Genomic DNA, 19,695 nt, shown 5'->3' on the forward strand with positions numbered 1-19,695 from the left:
GAGGCCACTTCTGAAGAGCTAAAAGAAGGCTTAAGGTGGACTAAGATATGCACATAGTGGATAATGGAAAAGGACAGTATATTTTCCATCCTATAGACACTACTATGTGCAGCTATTTGTCTACTCTAAGGAAGTTATAATAAGAAGTGATTGTGGAAGCTGTAAACAACAGTGTATGTCAGATAACCACTCCCCCCCCAATCCCTCCGTTTCCCACCTTAAAAGAGAAAAAATACATTACTTATCCTCTTATCCAGACCAAATTGAAATGATGCATTAAATGAGGAAATTATTGATAAAGTGCTTAAACACTTGGAAAAGCTGTTTGCTTTCTATCAGCTGGGCTTTTCTTTTCAAAGCTATGGTGGAAGTGAGATGTTACGATCTGTTTTCTTTTACGTGAAACATAATAGTGGTAATGATGCAATATAATATGCTTAAACATCAACCTGTCATGTTAGAGGTTAAAATCAAAATTGGACTCATTTATAAATCCAGGATATTATCAGGTATTAAAAATAAATGTTGTGATTTCAGCTTTTAAATAGTAAAAATACATTTTATGATATGAAGGATTTATTAATTCATCCAAATATTCCATTCTTTGTGCTCAGGGCACTCAACAGAAGAAGATGGAAAAGAAGAGGCACGATGATGATGACGATGATGATGACTCATTCTTGATGAATCAGATCAGAATGTCACATTAGCATCAACTCCAAAGCTTTCTACACAACAGGCACTAATCAATGCTCCAATCAATTTCTGTTGAAGCAAACAAACCTTTACATCACAGGTGGATGATGCTGAGACTCCTACATAAGCTTATCAGGGTTTTAAGAAGTCAATACCTGGCTCATGTGTCACCCTGAACAAATCTTTTTAAAAAAGAAGATTTGATTTCACGTCTCAAAGAGCAACAGCGTGCCTCTTGGATGATCCTCACACCTGGAATGGACAGTAATCATTTTTTCCTCATATGATTTAATTTTGAAAGTTTTTACAGGAAGTCCCATTTTATATTGCGCTTTCTTGCCGCTGGGTATGGTGGGACTTCAGTCTTCTAAGTTAATCATTTTGCTTTTACCAGGGAACAGCAGCTCACAGCATGGGACGAGAAAACGAGGAGCGCCTGTGGGATCTGTGTTTCTACCTCCGCTTCCCCCTTTTCCACTCATTTCTTCTTTCTTCGCTTTGCCCTGTGAGACTTTTAATCTGTAATCACCTTCTATCCATTCATGCCTTTACCTTTGTTATTCATACGCGCCACATTTCCCCTTATCGTTCCCTCATTTTAATCTTTTGTGACACACTGCAGCTTAGTCACGGGGGACCCCGCCGACTCAGATGGTATAATGAAGATATGAAATAACTGTGAGTGTTTTCTTACACTACTATTCTTGCGAGGACAAAATGTTCCCACAAAAACAGTTTAAAAATTATATGTCACCATTTTGGGCCCAGGTGTACATTAAAAGTAAAGATTATATTTAGGACCAGATAAAGTAATTTATCTTCACTTAATGCTGAGCATCACTCAATTTTACATTTATAGTTAATTCAACTTTAGCAAAGTATGAATCTAAAAATAATAGTTATTATATTGGTTACATTTTATGTATTAGCATAGCAAGTTATAGCCATGCAAGACTCAAGTTCAACAATAAAACAAGAATAAGAACAAAGTCACAAAGTGACTCAACGGTTAAGAAAACAAGAGTTTAACATCAAATTTAAAAGGTAAAAGAATAAAATGATGGAAAGTTAAGAATGTCAAACATACAGGGAGTGCAGAATTATTAGGCAAATGAGTATTTTGTCCACATCATCCTCTTAATGCATGTTGTCTTACTCCAAGCTGTATAGGCTCGAAAGCCTACTACCAATTAAGCATATTAGGTGATGTGCATCTCTGTAATGAGAAGGGGTGTGGTCTAATGACATCAACACCCTATATCAGGTGTGCATAATTATTAGGCAACGTCCTTTCCTTTGGCAAAATGGGTCAAAAGAAGGACTTGACAGGCTCAGAAAAGTCCAAAATAGTGAGATATCTTGCAGAGGGATGCAGCAGTCTCAAAATTGCAAAGCTTCTGAAGCGTGATCATCGAACAATCAAGCGTTTCATTCAAAATAGTCAACAGGGTCGCAAGAAGCGTGTGGAAAAACCAAGGCGCAAAATAACTGCCCATGAACTGAGAAAAGTCAAGCGTGCAGCTGCCAAGATGCCACTTGCCACCAGTTTGGCCATATTTCAGAGCTGCAACATCACTGGAGTGCCCAAAAGCACAAGGTGTGCAATACTCAGAGACATGGCCAAGGTAAGAAAGGCTGAAAGACGACCACCACTGAACAAGACACACAAGCTGAAACGTCAAGACTGGGCCAAGAAACATCTCAAGACTGGTTTTTCTAAGGTTTTATGGACTGATGAAATGAGAGTGAGTCTTGATGGGCCAGATGGATGGGCCCGTGGCTGGATTGGTAAAGGGCAGAGAGCTCCAGTCCGACTCAGACGCCAGCAAGGTGGAGGTGGAGTACTGGTTTGGGCTGGTATCATCAAAGAGCTTGTGGGGCCTTTTCGGGTTGAGGATGGAGTCAAGCTCAACTCCCAGTCCTACTGCCAGTTTCTGGAAGACACCTTCTTCAAGCAGTGGTACAGGAAGAAGTCTGCATCCTTCAAGAAAAACATGATTTTCATGCAGGACAATGCTCCATCACACGCGTCCAAGTACCCTACAGCGTGGCTGGCAAGAAAGGGTATAAAAGAAGAAAAACTAATGACATGGCCACCTTGTTCACCTGATCTGAACCCCATTGAGAACCTGTGGTCCATCATCAAATGTGAGATTTACAAGGAGGGAAAACAGTACACCTCTCTGAACAGTGTCTGGGAGGCTGTGGTTGCTGCTGCACGCAATGTTGATGGTGAACAGATCAAAACACTGACAGAATCCATGGATGGCAGGCTTTTGAGTGTCCTTGCAAAGAAAGGTGGCTATATTGGTCGCTGATTTGTTTTTGTTTTGTTTTTGAATGTCAGAAATGTATATTTGTGAATGTGGAGATGTTATATTGGTTTCACTGGTAAAAATAAATAATTGAAATGGGTATATATTTGTTTTTTGTTAAGTTGCCTAATAATTATGCACAGTAATAGTCACCTGCACACACAGATATCCCCCTAAAATAGCTAAAACTAAAAACAAACTAAAAACTACTTCCAAAAACATTCAGCTTTGATATTAATGAGTTTTTTGGGTTCATTGAGAACATGGTTGTTGTTCAATAATAAAATTATTCCTCAAAAATACAACTTGCCTAATAATTCTGCACTCCCTGTACTTACATCAGCTGTAGAAAGTGAAATAACAGCGTACCTTTCCCCCAGTATGTAGTAATTACAAGTTTGCATTACAGCTGTGGATGGCAGAGGACTGCTGGCTCCAGGCAAGGCTCTACTTGGGACTGGAGCATTCTCCTGAGCAGGACACGGAGTCTCTGTGCTTCAGTATTCTGGTCGGCCACGGCCAGAGCCACACCTTCAGGGTAGAGCTGGCCACTGACCTGGCTATCTGAGTTTTTTGGGTTCATTGAGAACATGGTTGTTGTTCAATAATAAAATTATTCCTCAAAAATACAACTTGCCTAATAATTCTGCACTCCCTGTATAAAATAAAATTTATATGAAAGCGCTACCATATAAATGAGTCTTTAACAATGATATAAGAGAGAAGACTGATAAAGCGAGTTGGAGCTCCTCATGCAGGTCATTCCATCCCAAACTGCAAACACTTTATTGTCTTTTGTCTTTAAGTGTGAGGTAGGACTAGTGAGCAGACTTGTGCCGGAGGATCTCAGGCTATGCCTGGTTGGTCTAGGACAGTAGTTTTAATATATATTCTGGAGTCCAGTCATGAAAAGTAAGAGGTAACTGTCATGGTTGGTGCGGTGTGGCATGCAGGATGTAGGACCCAAATGCAGGACACTCAGATGGAGGAATAAACTTATAGCACAGCTTAAATGCTGGACAAACTTTTCATAAGAAATAAACTTCACAAAAAGTAAACCAAAACCTGAATATGGACACTAGAAATTAAGAAACATGAAATAGGAAACGTAACCAGGGCCAAGGAGAGAGCAACAGAACAGTGAGGGTTCAATGCAACACAGAGCAAGGAAAACACAGGGCTTAAATACACGCTGGAGTAATCAGGGAGACAGGAGGGGAACACAGCTGGGATTAATTAGACATAACAAGACAAAAGAAGCAAAACTAGATACATTGACATGAGACAAGGGACCGTCAAAGTAAAACAGGAAGTATAACACAGAGACCTGACTGACTAGAGAGACAGAGGAAACAAGGAGACGAGACATGACACGAGGAGGAACATGAGAAAAGCAAAATAACAGAAACCAAAATCATAGAACAAAATCCATAACAAGCAGAACCAAAACCCATGAATAACAACAATCAAAGAATATACCTAAAACACACAAAAACACTGGGCTGCAGACTCAGTGTTATAGACAGTAACACCCTCAAATCAGCTCTAAATTAAATGGTCAGCCAGTGTAGAGTCTGAGGAGCTGATGTCAAATGTTAACCTTTTGCAGTTTGGTTGAAATTTGTTGAAACACCATTACGATAATCAAACTGAGAGGAAATAAAAGCATGAATTATGACATTTCTCAGGTTTCAGGTGCTGGACTGGGTAACCTTTATTTCCCCCCGGAAAAAAACCCAAAATAAAACTGACATACATTAATTAAACATTCTGCTTTTTCACAAAAAATAAAAACAATCAGTGGAGAAAAGAGGGAAGGTAGAAACTTTTTTTCTACTTTTTCATTCTTTACATGGAATGACCCCGATGGGAGGGCCTGTAAAGGTGTGCTCAGATGAAGTGAAAGTCACAATATTTAACTGTCAAAGTGCGGCTGAAGCGTCAGCCTAATATAGCAGTGCTTCTTACAGACATCTTTATCCTGACATACAAAGTTTCAGTGCACAGTCAAAAGAAACAAAAAGAAAAAACGTTTAAGATATTTCACGTCAAAAGGTGATCAAACCTCCGTTTAAAATGATTATCATGTTACATATACATTCATTAAAAAAGCTTTTCTGGTCATCGCTCACACCCTCATTTCTTTTCAATATCTCGCTGTGGCTATTTTACTTACTTTCAGCTGCAAAGCAATTGCACAGGTTGCCCTGAGACTGCAATCAGCTTCAGACCGACTGCAAACACTCTGCAATCAATCTGAGTCAGTCAACAGAGATGAGTGCAGCTCATCAGTGATGTATTTCTTTACAGTAGGGGATTCAACTCAACTTGACAGCTGGTTGTATTCAGGTTATATTCCTATATAAAAGCAGGGGTGCTGAGCGCCTATGTCATTGTTGTCCTGCAGCAACTCTGTCACTATTTGTGAAGGAATTTTGGTTTCAGATCTAAAGATGCAAATAGTCGATGTGAATTTCTGCTTAATGTGTATTTCTGTGTATGCAGATGATGACACATTTTCAGTTTTTGCTGGTGTATCACAGTAAATTGCCACATCATTTCAGACTGCATAGAATTGCTAACTTGAAGTCAGTCTGAGATAAAATGTCTTAATGCAATTTTATCACCTGGTCTGTGAGTGGTCACCGACCAGCTTCCCATCTTTGAAACAATGTAAAAGTTAGCCGTCTCCAACCGCTGTTGTCAAGACTGTGACTGTAGCATGAGGCAGCTTGGCTTCTCTCTAGCAACAAGTGTTAAATATCTACCCAGAAGAGAGTTAGCTAAGCAAAAACAAACAGCTTGACCTGCTAATAAAAAGGGAACAAATTAATAATTCAATTTGCAAACAAAGAAGTGAAAAAAGAAAGTTTTGCTCAACATCCAGTGAATTGTTGAGTTTTGGAGGCGCTCCGAAAGCAGTAACCCTGAACAGTCACAATCTACCCGAGGTTCTATCTCACCTTTCAGGTCTGAAAATGGGGACTAACAGGAGTCAATGGAAGGTTCACACAAGTACAGAAATACAAATTTATGCATGTGTGTCGCTGTGGGGAGGATGGCAGGAATATTGATTTCACTGTCTTCATTAGCATGTACCTGTGGGGCTAACGTCTCTATGGGGTACCGGCGAGACAAGCCAGCACTCCACTTCTCTCCCTGTGGTGAAAGACTGGCTTGCTATTTCCCTCCTGCGCCGCCTGACACTTTGGACTGAGAGCGAGACCAAAATAGAAACAGTAAAGACAGAACCGGAGACCAAAGAGGAGCAGACACAGTTCTGGCATCTATGGCAACCATGCTTCAAAAGAAATAAAGCACAATCTGAAACGTCTAGAGCCATTTACACTTTTTATTGCTCCATAATTTATTACATTTCCATTACTCGTGGTGTCAACATGAAATATTTCTGAGTTTTTTCTGTCGTAAAGTAGCTTTAATTACATTAACTTCCAACTTCTAATTTAGCGAGCTCTGTCACTGAACCTCAATTAAAATGGGAAAAACAAAACAATCATGTTAAGTACAGGGCGGTAATCCCTGCATTAGCGTTTCTCAAGACAGTCCTTTGATTTAAGAGCTTATAGCAGGGTCCAGGAATTTAAATCAGCTTCAACTATGACAGTTTGTTCCCCACAGAAATAATTTATACATATTAACGTTGTGTATTTATTTATGCTGCCTTTATCTCTGTGTAGCCATGTGTCTAAAGCCTGCAGCATTATCACTTTGTTAGTGCGGTCTAAAGCATACAGTATGTTATGGTAGCATACATTATATAAATGAGCTGATGGTCTTTCTCGCTTTCATGGAACATTTATTTCTTCTGCAGTTTTGACCTCCGTTTTGTCTGCACAGCCTCAACAAAAAGCTGCCGTGTTTTCGTTTTTGATATTTTTATGCCATCACCGTGACTCCGGGGATGGCAGGGGGCGAATGGTTAGCAGAGTAAGTCACTCAGATCAACACTTCAGTCCAAACTGAAATGTTTTAACAACTATATGAGTGCTTACTTTGACATTTTTGTCCAGACGTGCATTGTTCCCAGAGGATGGAGCAGACTCACTCACTCAGAGTCACCATTAGGTTGACATTTCAGGTTTGGAGGGAAATACCCTTCCAACTATCAGACTGGATTGCCCTGCTGGAGTCATTCATGTTCCATTTGAAGTTCAAACATCCCTCCAGAAATAAAATGTTCATTTTTATGACAAATCCATTTAAATTCTCATCTCTCTCGGAGCTGCACTTACAGTGTTTATTGGTAATTAACAAATGACCTACCAATTATCAACCTGTTGATCACTGCGAGCATGTAGCACACTGACAACATAATTTAGTTCAAGCGTAGCAGCTTCCCCAGGCCTGTGCTCTTTATTGTAAGTGGTTTTTATTCCTTTTGCAACCATTTAAATAATAGATTTTTATGTCTGTGTCATGCTAACATTTGGCAGATCCCATTTGGGAAAACACAGCTATATTGTACATTAAACATTAAACAGGTAAACAGTGTGTATAGAATGCTTTTAATGCTTTGCTTTAAGACTAAATTTCCAATAAATTGTGCATGAGGTAGCAGAGTAAAGACTATAAATGTTGCATATAAAACTTGTTTGTGTACCATGCAGAGACTGAACAGAAAGTTTTAACTTGCTTGATCAATACATAATAAATAAAGACTTAACATTGTCATGGTAAATATTCATAAATGTGTATTCATGTCATTGCAGAATCCTTCAAAAATGTTGTGAATATGTTTTTAACTGACAGCAAATAGACTTGCTCTTTATTAAGGTACACCCGTTCAATTGTTCATTAATGCAAATATCTAATCAGCCAATCCAATGACCTGCTGAAGTTCAAGCATGGGGAAGAAAGGTGATTTAAGTGACTTTGAATGACTTTGTATGACTGTGCAATGACAATAAAGAGTTATCTTATCTTATCTTATCTTATCTTATCTTATCTAACCTGGCATGGTTGCTGATCCCAGATGGCCTGATCTGAGTTTTTCAGAAAGTGCTGATTTTTCTGCACGACCATCTTTAGGGTTTACAGAGAATGATCTGAAAGGAGAAAATATCCAGTAAGAGAAGAAGAAGAGTGTATCTGCATGCACGACGTGTTAAACCTTAAAGCAGATGGGCTTCAGCAGCAGAAGACCATACTGGGTGTGACTTCCTTCAGTGAAAAAGAAACTTTTTCTGGTCTAAAAAGTCTTGATTTCTGATTCAAAATTTGGATAGCAGAAATTTAAACAACATATAAGCGTGGATCCATTCTGACTCCTGTCATCCATTTAGGATACTGATGGTGTAATGGTGTGGCCAATATTTTACTGGCGCTGTTTGAGCCATTTAGTACCAGACGAGCATTACTGTTGCTTACCATGTTGATCTCTTTGTGACCACAGTAGACCCATCCTGTGATGGATGCCTGCAGCAGGATGACACACCATGTCACAGAGCTCAAATCATCTCAGTCTTTTCTTGAACAAATGAGTTCACCGTACTCTGCTTCCACAGTCAAGAATTAGAGAGTCATATGACAGATTCATATGTGCAGCTGACAAATCTGCAATTACTGTGTGATGCTATCATGTCGACATAGACTGAAATCTCTAAGTAAACTTTTCAGTACCTTGTTTAATCCATCTCGTGAAGAGTTAAGGCAGCTGAAATCAAAGGAGAGCTTAAGACAGTACTAGCAAGGTGTACCTAACAAAATAGCCAGCAAATGCAGGTAAGTCTGTAAATACAATCAATTTGCATTTTGACATTTTTGATTAATAAATAGGAAATATTTTTCCACTGTAATATCCCCAGTGATGAAAACATAGGGAATGTGACATTTTAATTTTCTTTCTTTCTAATCTAACTCAAAAAGGTCAGATGAGGAGATTGTAAACTTAATTTGAGGGTGACAACCTATTTCATATACGCCAAGCAGACACAGCTGGATCCGAATGACACTAATTATGCGTTATGAAGTAAAAGTCACTTTCACAATCGTCTAATTTGTTCTGAATTAATACTAATTTGTTTGGCTTTCCAGTTCTGCCCAGAACTCATTATAGAGTAGTTAAAAAGACACAAAAACTCATGTAATGTAGGACTAAGTAAAATACATTGTATATTAGTGAATATATTAAGGCAGCTTTTTGGTTACAACTAAATGGTTAAAAACTGGGAGGATGGGGACTGTATTAAGGGAGAGATTAAGAAAAAAAAAGCTTGGTACCTCTTGTGTAATTTAAAAGCATAAAAGTAATAAACCTTATTAAAAGATGTAAGGGGCTAAGTGACCGCCAAGTGCAGGATGTTTCCTTTTTCTCAACACAGCCTTATTCCCGTGTCCCAGAGTCTGGTAGCAATGGAGCCTCAGGGTCACAAGCATCTGGTTTACATCATAAATGTTGCCCGCACTCATGCAGAGGTTGTGCAGAAAGGCAGAAACAACAGGGACAGAAGGAACATCATTTGGTCTCATCTCTGAGGCCTGAAAGAAAACAACCACGCCGTCTTGACTTCGCCATGCCAAAGGTATTCTGCGTCTGTGCCAGCCCTGGGACCGGGCTGCTTGTACAAGGTTGGTGTCATTATGGGGTACTGAGTACATGGATGTCATGTGGTATAAACAGGGTCATGCTTGAGCACACCAGTGCTGTGAACATTTCTTGGGCGGCTTTAAACATAGAAACTTTTCGGGGAGAAATTCATTCCTTCTCTGGTGCACATTTTGCAACTGTCAACACGAATCTCAAACTGCATGTAGTGAGGCATGAAGTGGGACAGTTATATAAACTTTACACCTTCCACAGGTCCATCTGCCCTCCACTGAGGTAGCTCATGCCTGACCAGTCTCTAGGTGATCATATGAACTACAGCGGGGTTGCATAAGGCCTTAGATATTAGGTTGTGTGACAGGTCGCCCTTAAACAAACAGCAGCACCTCCAGCTGATGTGCTGCGCCACCGTTGTTGCAGTTCCCCAGAGACTGACTCAGCTTGTGCATTGCCACTGCTTAAAGGTCACGGTCTGAAGTAAACACCCAACACACAGATATTTTGGATCTTAATAGGACTTTCCTGGGTAAAAAAAGAAAAAAGAAGAAGAAAAAAAGCAGTGTTATTTGACATTCAGTAACATCAAAATACTGTAGACTCATAGAAATTGTTTTAATGGGTGCAGAAGTGACCTTGTGGTTACGGTCTTTAACTTTGACATTTTGGGAAGAACTTTTATTTATTTATTTTTGGTCTCTTTTAAAGGTTATACAAGCGAGAGTTTGAACATTATAGCAGCAAACAAATCTGCCATATAGAGATACAGTAAAGTGAATTTGTCTTTAGTAGGCGATGAACACAGACACGCTCTCTCTTTCTGTGTTGTAAAATAAGTTTATCTGGTTTTGGTTTTGCAAATAAATTTCTAAAGGGATGAGTGTGAAAGTAAAAACGGGCTAGCAGAGAGCACTTTAGCACGATCAGCCAGTCCTTCCCAAATAATTTAAACTTATGTGAACTTCTGTTATTTCATCTCCGTGTGAGAGTTGACTGCTGTGTCACACAAGCACATACACGAGGTGAAACAGAGAGCAGAGGAGAGCAGCCTAAAAGCAGGAAACACTCTCACCTGAAGCATATAATAGGCTTCATTGTATTTTAAAATTGTAGTGCGCTTACTGTTTGAAAAAAAAAGTGAAGATGGGAATGGACACGGCCGAAGTACATCGTCTGTTTTAGGTTGAGGTGTTAATGGCGTTAGGACATTGCCTTAACCTGTAAAGATGAGAAGACGGATCACACTATTATGTCTCACAGTGAAAGGGAAGCCAGAGCCAACAGATTACAAAGACAAGAGTGTAATGAGTCTCCAGACAGTAACGGCACCAAACCAAGATATAATGCCAGCAATTTACTCCCCAGTAAACTGGATTCAAATACACAAGATGTAAAAGGGTGATCTTAAACTGCGCTGGTAGGATCATTTGACCTTTGGATGTCTCCCTGCCACAATTTACAACCTCAGCATCCATCATGAATTGCTCCCCAAAGGCGACACTGTATCTGTAGTTTGACTGCAATGCCTTCAGGTGTCTGAGACTCAACATTAAGAGGAAATGATCTGAACTGTGGTGCATGCCAACTTGCCATCTCATCCTAGCTCAGAACACACTGAAAGTGGAGAAGCTTTTTGAACAAGTGCAATCGCGTCACCTGGACCACAGCTTTCCAGATGCGGTTGCAGTCAACTTTGTCCACTCACCGAGAATAAAAATCAAGTTGAAGGATGGCGGTTTTTGAGGTCCGACGCAAGAGACATCTTCAAAATTGTTCAGAAGTGGATGAAATGATGACCCTGAGTGTGAGACTAATCAAATTTCAAATGAGAATTTTATGGACTTGCTTTCATATCACAACTTAACAACAAAGACTTTTCTGTGATAAGGATCATCTAGGACAGATCTGAGACTTAATGAAACTCCTCATACCTACGTCACAGTCTGCGGTGATCTCTTGCTTTATTCCCTGCGAGGGGTATAAGGAAGCTGTGATGAGCATTAATGTGAAAGTGCCCTTGTTCTGAATACGAATAAAAAACATTAGGGGAAAGAGCTTAAGGGTGACATATACAGATAAATGATGTAATAAGGAAAAAAACGAATCACTGACTCCTACAGTGAGAAGATTCGACAGCTCTGTTATGCTGTGGGACCGTTTTACCTGCACGGTTTGAGTCCAGTTCTCCACTCACAGAACGAAGCATCACCTCAGATCTCAATCCCTATGAAAAGAACACCTGTGTAAAAATGTAAAGATGCTTTAGACCATCATCAAGGTTTTAAGACCATCCTTTAAAAACATAGAAGAATAAATAACTTTATAAAAAGCACTTGTGATACTGTATTTTTTACTAATACAGAATCTGCAAAAAGGGAAGGTTGTCTGAATTTAGAGGCTCATGTGTGGTTTGCACAGTAGGCATGAATATTAACCACTTTATCACCACCGAAGCCCCCTGCGACTTAAGAGCAGCGTGTGAAAGGAGCACTGCAGTCTTCCTTCCATCTTTACTGACATGTGGGAGGTAAATTGGGCAGGAGGGAGTAGCAAATACTTGGCAACCTCCTGCAATAGCAAGCAGCATGTTCAGCGTGTGTAATGAAATCACTTTACCACCAATGCCTGGTATACGAGAATATGGAAGCAGTAATGAGAGGATGAGGATTCAGACCACAGAGCTAGAAACGGGCCATTAGTGCCCCGAGGTTTTAGCCTCCTTGGGCAAGACACTTCACCCGTTGCCTACTGGTGGTGGTCAGAGGGCCCGGTGGCGCCAGTGTCCGGCAGCCTCGCCTCTGTCAGTGCGCCCCAGGGTGGCTGTGGCTACAATGTAGCTTGCCATCACCAGTGTGTGAATGTGTGTGTGAATGGGTGGATGACAGGTTGTGCAAAGCGCTTTGGGGTCCTTAGGGACTAGAAAAGCGCTATACAAATACAGGCCATTTACCATTTTTAGTGCGTGTACCACAGTGATTACTGTTACTGTAACTGTTCAAGCTCCTGATTTGTATAGTTTCAGCTGTAGTTTTGTAACTCAAGCTTAATTCTGTGCTGCATACAACCAAGAGGAGCAATTAACAAAAACACAAAGCCGATTTATGATGCACAGTCAATTCACAACGCCCCAATCTGTTATACAGTCTTGCACAAATGCACTTGTTTGGGAATTACTGAGAGATAACAGCCGCGAAGAAGTGACAAGTGGCTCCGAGGTGGGCGTTGAATAGTCGGAGGCTGCATCACTTTGTGCTACACAAAGGCAGCAAGTGACTGCAAAGTCCTCGAAGCATAAAATAATAGCAGAAAAGCTGCAATTAGAATATATTTTTTAAAAAATGTAAATGTTCTTATTAAACAAACACTGCATCAAGAGACTCGGTATAAGCTAACTGCACAGCGCATTGTGTTATGAATAAAATGTGTGTTTAATGTGTATTAATGTGTACTAATCCACTAAAGGCAAACACAGCTCCAGGATGACACGGTGTAATGATGTGAAGGTTGTGGCTTTGTTTTACAGGTATTCATAATAAATATGCAGGCTGGCAGAAGCACTTACTATCATATTACTAAATACTACATACCACTGCACATATCTATAAAAAGAAAGCTCTGTGTATTTTGAAGGATATCTCTGTTCTCTACAAGAGCAGCAATAATATTGTTAGTCTTTGCAAGGGAAGTATTGGCTTATACATTATATAATCCCCAAGACTGCTGCAGGCAACATAATATACTTTCCACCTTTTTATTGCATGTATGCAGTACAGTGTCAGTGCTTTGAAGTATCACTACAACTCTTTGTTTGCTGTCTGTAAATGTCTTGTTTGTGCACGACTTGTGCAAGGAGGGCATCATTCTTTGAAATGCATATAAGATGGTGTCCTCTTTTATTTAAAGTCTACTGAGACGTAAGTCCTAAATGTGGTGATTGCATTTTCACAGTTTGCCCGGTCAATGTGAAAGAAAAGTTGAATATTCTGTAATAAGAGGTAAAAGAAGAGTGGCAGATTAAACACTGAATTAGGGCTAACGTTGCTCTCTATCTGCGATGAGTGAGCAGAAAAACTCAGTGTGCTGACTTCTGGTTTGAAAGGGGTAATGTGACAGTTTTGTGTTTTGAAATTGATTTACTGAGGGATATTATCCGATGCTACTTTTGTAATATTTCTGTGAGAGGAAAAAGCAATGTTAACCTTTGCATCTAAAGAACAATGCCATTTGTGGTAAATGCTGACCAGTCCTGTGCATCAGTTTGGGGAAAAACTCATTCCTTGGTTCAGAACAGCTTCAGCTCGTGGATGATGGTGGATTTCCTCACATGAAAATGTTGCTTAAGGTACTTCTTGGGTAATAATCTTATAGTTTTAATCCATACCATTCATTCTTCACTGAGTAGAAGCCTTCTGTGTTGAGCGTTGCCAGTTTGCTGCATGACCCAGTTTATTTTATAATTCAGCTCACAGACAAATGTCCTGCAACTGACCTTTAGAGTTTGCTGGTATAATCAGAATTCATCTCTCCATCAGTGATGATGACCAGTCCAGAAATAGATGCATCAAAACAGATATAAACTGTGGCACCACTAATATAGTTCTCATGCTACGATTCAGTGGTTTTCTTTTTCCAAACGGGAGGTTTATTTTTCATTCAAACAGCCTTTTTCTTGTCCACATGATCTTTGTAGACGAGCAGTGACTTTCTCCTTGCAGCCCTGCCCTGCGCACTATTCACGGTTAGTGCTCTCCTGGTTACACATTAGGAAAGATTAGCCAATGGAAGAGAGGCCTTCAGCTCTTCTAAATTTAGTTTTGAAATTTGTGCACAGTTTCTCTGATTGTGGATTAGTGGAGTCCAAACTCTTCCCAACCCATCACCAGGCATCATCACCAACTTGTTCTGAAGGCCTCAGATACACTGCATGGACAATATATTGGGCCACATCTCTTAATTTCTGAATTCAGATCTTTTCCGTCCTGCTACCATGCACTCTGTAAAAGTAGTACTGTAATAGGATGCCACTCCCACAACAAGTCAGTTAATGACATTTCTTCACTCCTACATATTGTACAGTAAACTGTAAGTGTTATTATTGTAAAGGCGTTGAGGAACCAAAGCAGCTCAGCCACAGAGTATCAAACTACATAAAGTTAGAGAGCACGGTTGCTGAGTCCTAACGGCGCCCAGTGAGTAAAAGTCAGCAATGCTCTGCTGATTCACTAACCACTGAGGTCCAAACCTCCTCTCGCATTAACATCAGCACCAGAACTGTATGCAGGGAACTTCATGGCAGCTCCTGTAGGCGTCAGAGCCCTGATGCCCATTGCAATCCCTGTGACCGAAAAACATCACATTCTGAATTCAACTTTCAACAGATATGTAACATCTGACAATTTGATATATGGAATAAATGACAGGGTATAATATTTTCATTTAATTCGCCTGTTTGGGTTCTCTTTATCTACTTTTGACACCTTTATGAAAATCAAACTTTGTCTTAGGTTGCAGTATATATATAGAAAACTAAACTCTTCCTGCACCTGCACGCAGCGCGAGTCGCATTAACAAATCTGACTTTTGCCTGCTTTTCTTCCCATGTGGCTGAAAGCGACACTTACTCAGCTGACAGCAGGAAGCTCAGCCATGCCACAGTTATGCCAGGAGACTGTGGGTGGGTATAATAAAGCATTATGAAATTAAATGCTAAAACAGAAAATATTCACCTCACTTGATCGAGAAAACAAATGAAATATGACCACGGAATCTCTTGAGCTCATTTGTCACAGATGAATGATGCAGACAGTGCACGAGGGGTTATTATTACCAGCCAATTTAATGCATAACTGCTGGTGCAAACACCACAACACTTCACAAAAGGCAGCGTTAATTATCTCCTGTTTGTGTGAAACCCTTGGCTTCCTTTGAAAGTTAGATGAACGAACGGCTGAAATTAATGAGAATTTCTATTGATTGGCTATTTTGAAGTTGTTTGGAAAGTGTTCGAGCTCATTGACTGACCCACTTGTTTTAGAAGAAATAACCTTTTAAGTTTTTTACTCACTTCTTTCAAACCAGTACTTTTCCATCCTGCAGTTTCACACCCCTGCTGTTTTTTATTCCGGGCATCTAATGAGCGATTATTTGACACCTGCGACGGCAGGTGAATGCAATTAACTGCAATTAACCAACTGGTAAGATAGATGACCAGGAGCTCCGTGGGTCCTGAGGACAGGACCGACAAACCACTGTATTAAAGAAACAAATCAGTGTTGATTAACACAATGCAAACTGATTATCAGAGATGTCAAAGTAAAGAAGAAAAGGGCAAAGGTTCTTGCAGAAAAACAGCCATGTGAAAAATGATTAAACTAACCAACAAAGAGGCGGATGACGCACATAGAAATGTGTCACATAATAACGTGTATGGTTAGCCCAGTGGATTTGTTTTCTTTGTGAACAGGCTGTAATCATCTCCTGTGCTGCTGCTGCTCTGACGTTCACCGCTCTTTGTAGATTTGGCCGTCATTCCAAGTCTAAGCCATTATGGCTGCTTTCCCACTCCTAGCTGGTATAAAGGTGGAATTTGGCAAGTGAGAGTTCAAATTGATGACTTCTACCAAATCCCTTCTAGAGGTCCTGGCATTCGTCAGCTATCTTGGAATTTATTTTGAATTAAGTGCAAATACAAAATATCCAGTCAAATAAAAGAAAAAATTTGCTGATTTTATCACAAGATAAGTTTTTAAAGAGCGTCTCTCTCTTATCACTGCTCTCACCCAGGACCTAACCTAGTTGTGACCACAGAAATCCACAGAAAGTGACTGTAAACTGTACCCCAGTACTGACATTTTTCTTTAAATAAAATATTTTCTTGAAATAACCAGAATTCTCAGCAACACCTCACATCAATACATCTTCTTCTCCTGTTCTCTTTGATCTCACAGAGTGAAGTTTTGTTTGACTTTTGTTTGTTTCTGATAAATACTGCAACTTCAGCTAGCAAGGCTCGATGTGTGCCAGACTCCACACAAACAGCCTCCTGTGTGTGTTTGGCAACTGCACAAAATCATCTCGAGCTGGTTTCTTGAACACAACAATGAATTCACTGTACTCAAACAGCCTCAGCAGTAGAGCAGCTTTGGGAAGTGGTGGAAAAGGAGATTTGCATCGTGGATCCCACAGCATCATGTGGCATCATGCATCACACAGCTGCATCTGCAGCAAATGTGCCAACATGGATCAAAATCTTAGAGTTGAATCCATGACGTGAAAAATCAAAGCGGTTCTGAACACAAAAGGGGGTCCAACCCCCTTGAAGTGGCCAGTGAGCTGTTTGAAACCCTGCTTTTGAAATTAGCCGCTACTTGAAAGAAGCCACCCTGTAGAATTCGTCTGCTGAAGCGCAACGCAAACAAATATATTGACATCTGCACGCGTGAGAAGAATAAGAAGAGAAAAACGAGTGTGCAGGCGGGACCATGTGGTGACTTGACTGTCCGAATGACATCAGCTGTAAGGGCCTGCATTGTATCTAACCACCTGCCAGATTGAATTACTAATCAACTGAAAGTGACAGAACGTCATTCCAGCCCACCTTAAGACCTGCTGGCAGGCCACGTTTGGAAAATCTTGGACATTTTCCCACTGTTTCCTCAGAGCACCAGTAAGCATCCTCAGGCCTCGGGATCTCATATTTGAAAGTTAAGGAAAATCGCTCTTCAGACCTGTGTCGTAAAGGTGATCAATGAAATGTTCAAATCAATCCTACAGTGCATTCAGCACCAGCATAGTGAAGCTAACATGGAAATAACATGCTATTTCTTCTGAGTGGGCTGCCAGGACTCGGTCTCAAATAGGTGCACGGGGAGTTATTTGGATCAATACTAAATGCCTCACGATGCAATGCAATAACTGCTTTACACTGCACGGCTGTGTCCTGTGTGCTTCTGTGATAGTGTGCCGATACATATATTTTAAATATATGCGCCTGGGATTTCAATTTAATCTAAGTGTTTTCGATCACACAAAGTGGGCTAACTGCCTGTCTGATTACCCCCTTCATTCATTTAATCTGGGTTAACAAATCCCGCCATTGATCCTTACAATACATGAAGATAAATGAAGGACTCGAATGGGCCCTTGGGAAAACTGATCAGCCGTCTAGAGAATGGAAAGCTGATAAATAGTTGAGCTTCACAAATAGCTTTTCCTTGAATCCTTTAGCTGTGGGGTATTACACAGTATTATGTCCTAATTATAGCTTCTGGCAACATACAATTCTTTGATGTTAAATGCTCAGTCTTATGGACGGCATTTGTTTCTGTGCACTGCTTTTCAGCCACTATGAGAGTCTACTTGTGAGAGCTTTTACTCTCACAGTCTCGCAAGCAGATGAAAAAGTTGTGTTTTCATGTTTTCTGCTTTTGCTCATTCTTTGAAACTTCCTCTTCACCTCTGCACAAACACAATGCCTCTTTCAGCTCCTGTTGCGCCATAACTTAATTTCTTTTTTCCTATGAATTGAGCTGCAGCCATCAAAGCCTGAGATAGGAAACACCCAGACTGACAGCAGTGCAATCCACACGACGGTAAGCTCCTAAACCACTGCCTTTAAAGATGAAAGCTAAAACAATGTAGACTTAGGGCTGTAAACAAATCCTTGCCTGCACTGTCTACTGGCCTTACAAACACCAATTTAAAGTTAAATGGGGCTGCAGCTCCCTCCAGTGTAAAGTGATGGACAGCAGTGAAATGATAACCTATTAAAACCTGCCAGCAGTCGCAGCATAAGTGGAATACTCAGAGCCGCAGTAAAACAAATCAGCTAGGTAAAAATTCCATGGTAACAATATTTAATGTTTTGGCTCTTTGCTCTTTTTGGCTCCAAAATCGCTTTGTCCTTTTTGAAATCTGCTCATTTCAGCCTTCATTTCACATTTCCCCGCCTGGACTACATCTTCTGTCTGACTGACGTGACCCTTGTCTCAGATTGGAGGCTTTGGGATTTTGATAAGTGCCGCTGATTGGGAAACAGGAAGGCCCGGCGGCCCCTACAGCAGACTGGAGACTGAGAAAATTATGCTTGATTCAATTTGCTACATTGATTGCATTCATTGGTGCCAGTGTTAGTCCGTAACCCCGTTTAATAAAGTGACCATGTCAGTAGCCTCGTGTTTACAGGCTTGGTTTTATTACAATTTGCTACAGAAAGAATAAAAGTGTTATGTTTGTCTATGTTCATGATGTCAAAAAACCAAACTATCGTTGGGATGAGTGTAGAACATGACTGAAGCTGTGTCAAACTAAACTGATTGGACAGAGATGGGCACACACCTGTGAATGTCCCACAACTCACACTGTATGCCAGGACAAATTAAAGCCATGAAATCCAAGTCTCTGTAGGCAAAAACGTGGTGAGCCATAGCTCACAGGGAGGGTTTTAAATCCTTTTAAAGGTTTTCCCAAGAGCACTGTTACCACAAAACCTGTGAAATTGAAGAAATTTGGAGCCACCAGCGCTCCTGCAGCTGGTTAAATTAAGCAATTTACAAGAGCGGCTTTGGTCTTGTAAGCTAGACAGAAGCTACTCTTAGCAAAACACAAATGACAGCCAAGTTGGACTTTGGGATTTGGGAGACAGTATTTAAAGAATTCAGAGCACAATGAAAGAATTATTTGGCCCGATTCACGCTTATTATCTGGTTATCACAGTCCTTAGAGCAAAGGATGGAGATGGTGGGAACACCATGTTACGGGGTGCAGAACCAACAACAGGTAAACTAAACTAAGGGAAGGAAAAACTGAGCCAAAAATGATCCACTCCAACTCACAGTAGTTATGTTTAAGGCAAAAGGTTATTCAGCGTAGCTTGAGAGGAAAACATACAACTCTCTCTACTTAAAATGAAATGTACAACACAATAGACCTCTTCAGCATGTGAAGACGTCTGAATGCTTTCTATAGCTGCTATACTGCAGCTGATAAGCAACTAATGGCAGCTGTGTTTAAAAGCTCAGTGCAGACTCCACACAGCACACTGAAGATGGACTGAAATCCATTATCTCCTGTTTAATCCCCTCTGTGTAGCTCCTCCATTAAGGCACCTCTGAGACACCGCAA

General features: G+C 40.4%; 1 long non-coding RNA gene across 1 annotated transcript; it reads left to right on the forward strand.

The window, feature by feature from the left end:
- The first annotated feature begins 739 nt into the window (after window positions 1-739).
- LOC146365542 (uncharacterized) lies at window positions 740-3,603 on the forward strand. The gene is made up of 3 exons (XR_014798511.1): window positions 740-1,201; window positions 1,319-1,374; window positions 3,421-3,603. It is a non-coding gene; the product is annotated as an uncharacterized LOC146365542 (long non-coding RNA).
- The last annotated feature ends 16,092 nt before the right edge of the window (window positions 3,604-19,695 follow it).

Source organism: Perissodus microlepis, chromosome 19 (assembly GCF_051167445.1).
Source record: "Perissodus microlepis isolate ML-2025 ecotype Zambia chromosome 19, ASM5116744v1, whole genome shotgun sequence".
Lineage (NCBI taxonomy): Eukaryota > Metazoa > Chordata > Actinopteri > Cichliformes > Cichlidae > Perissodus > Perissodus microlepis.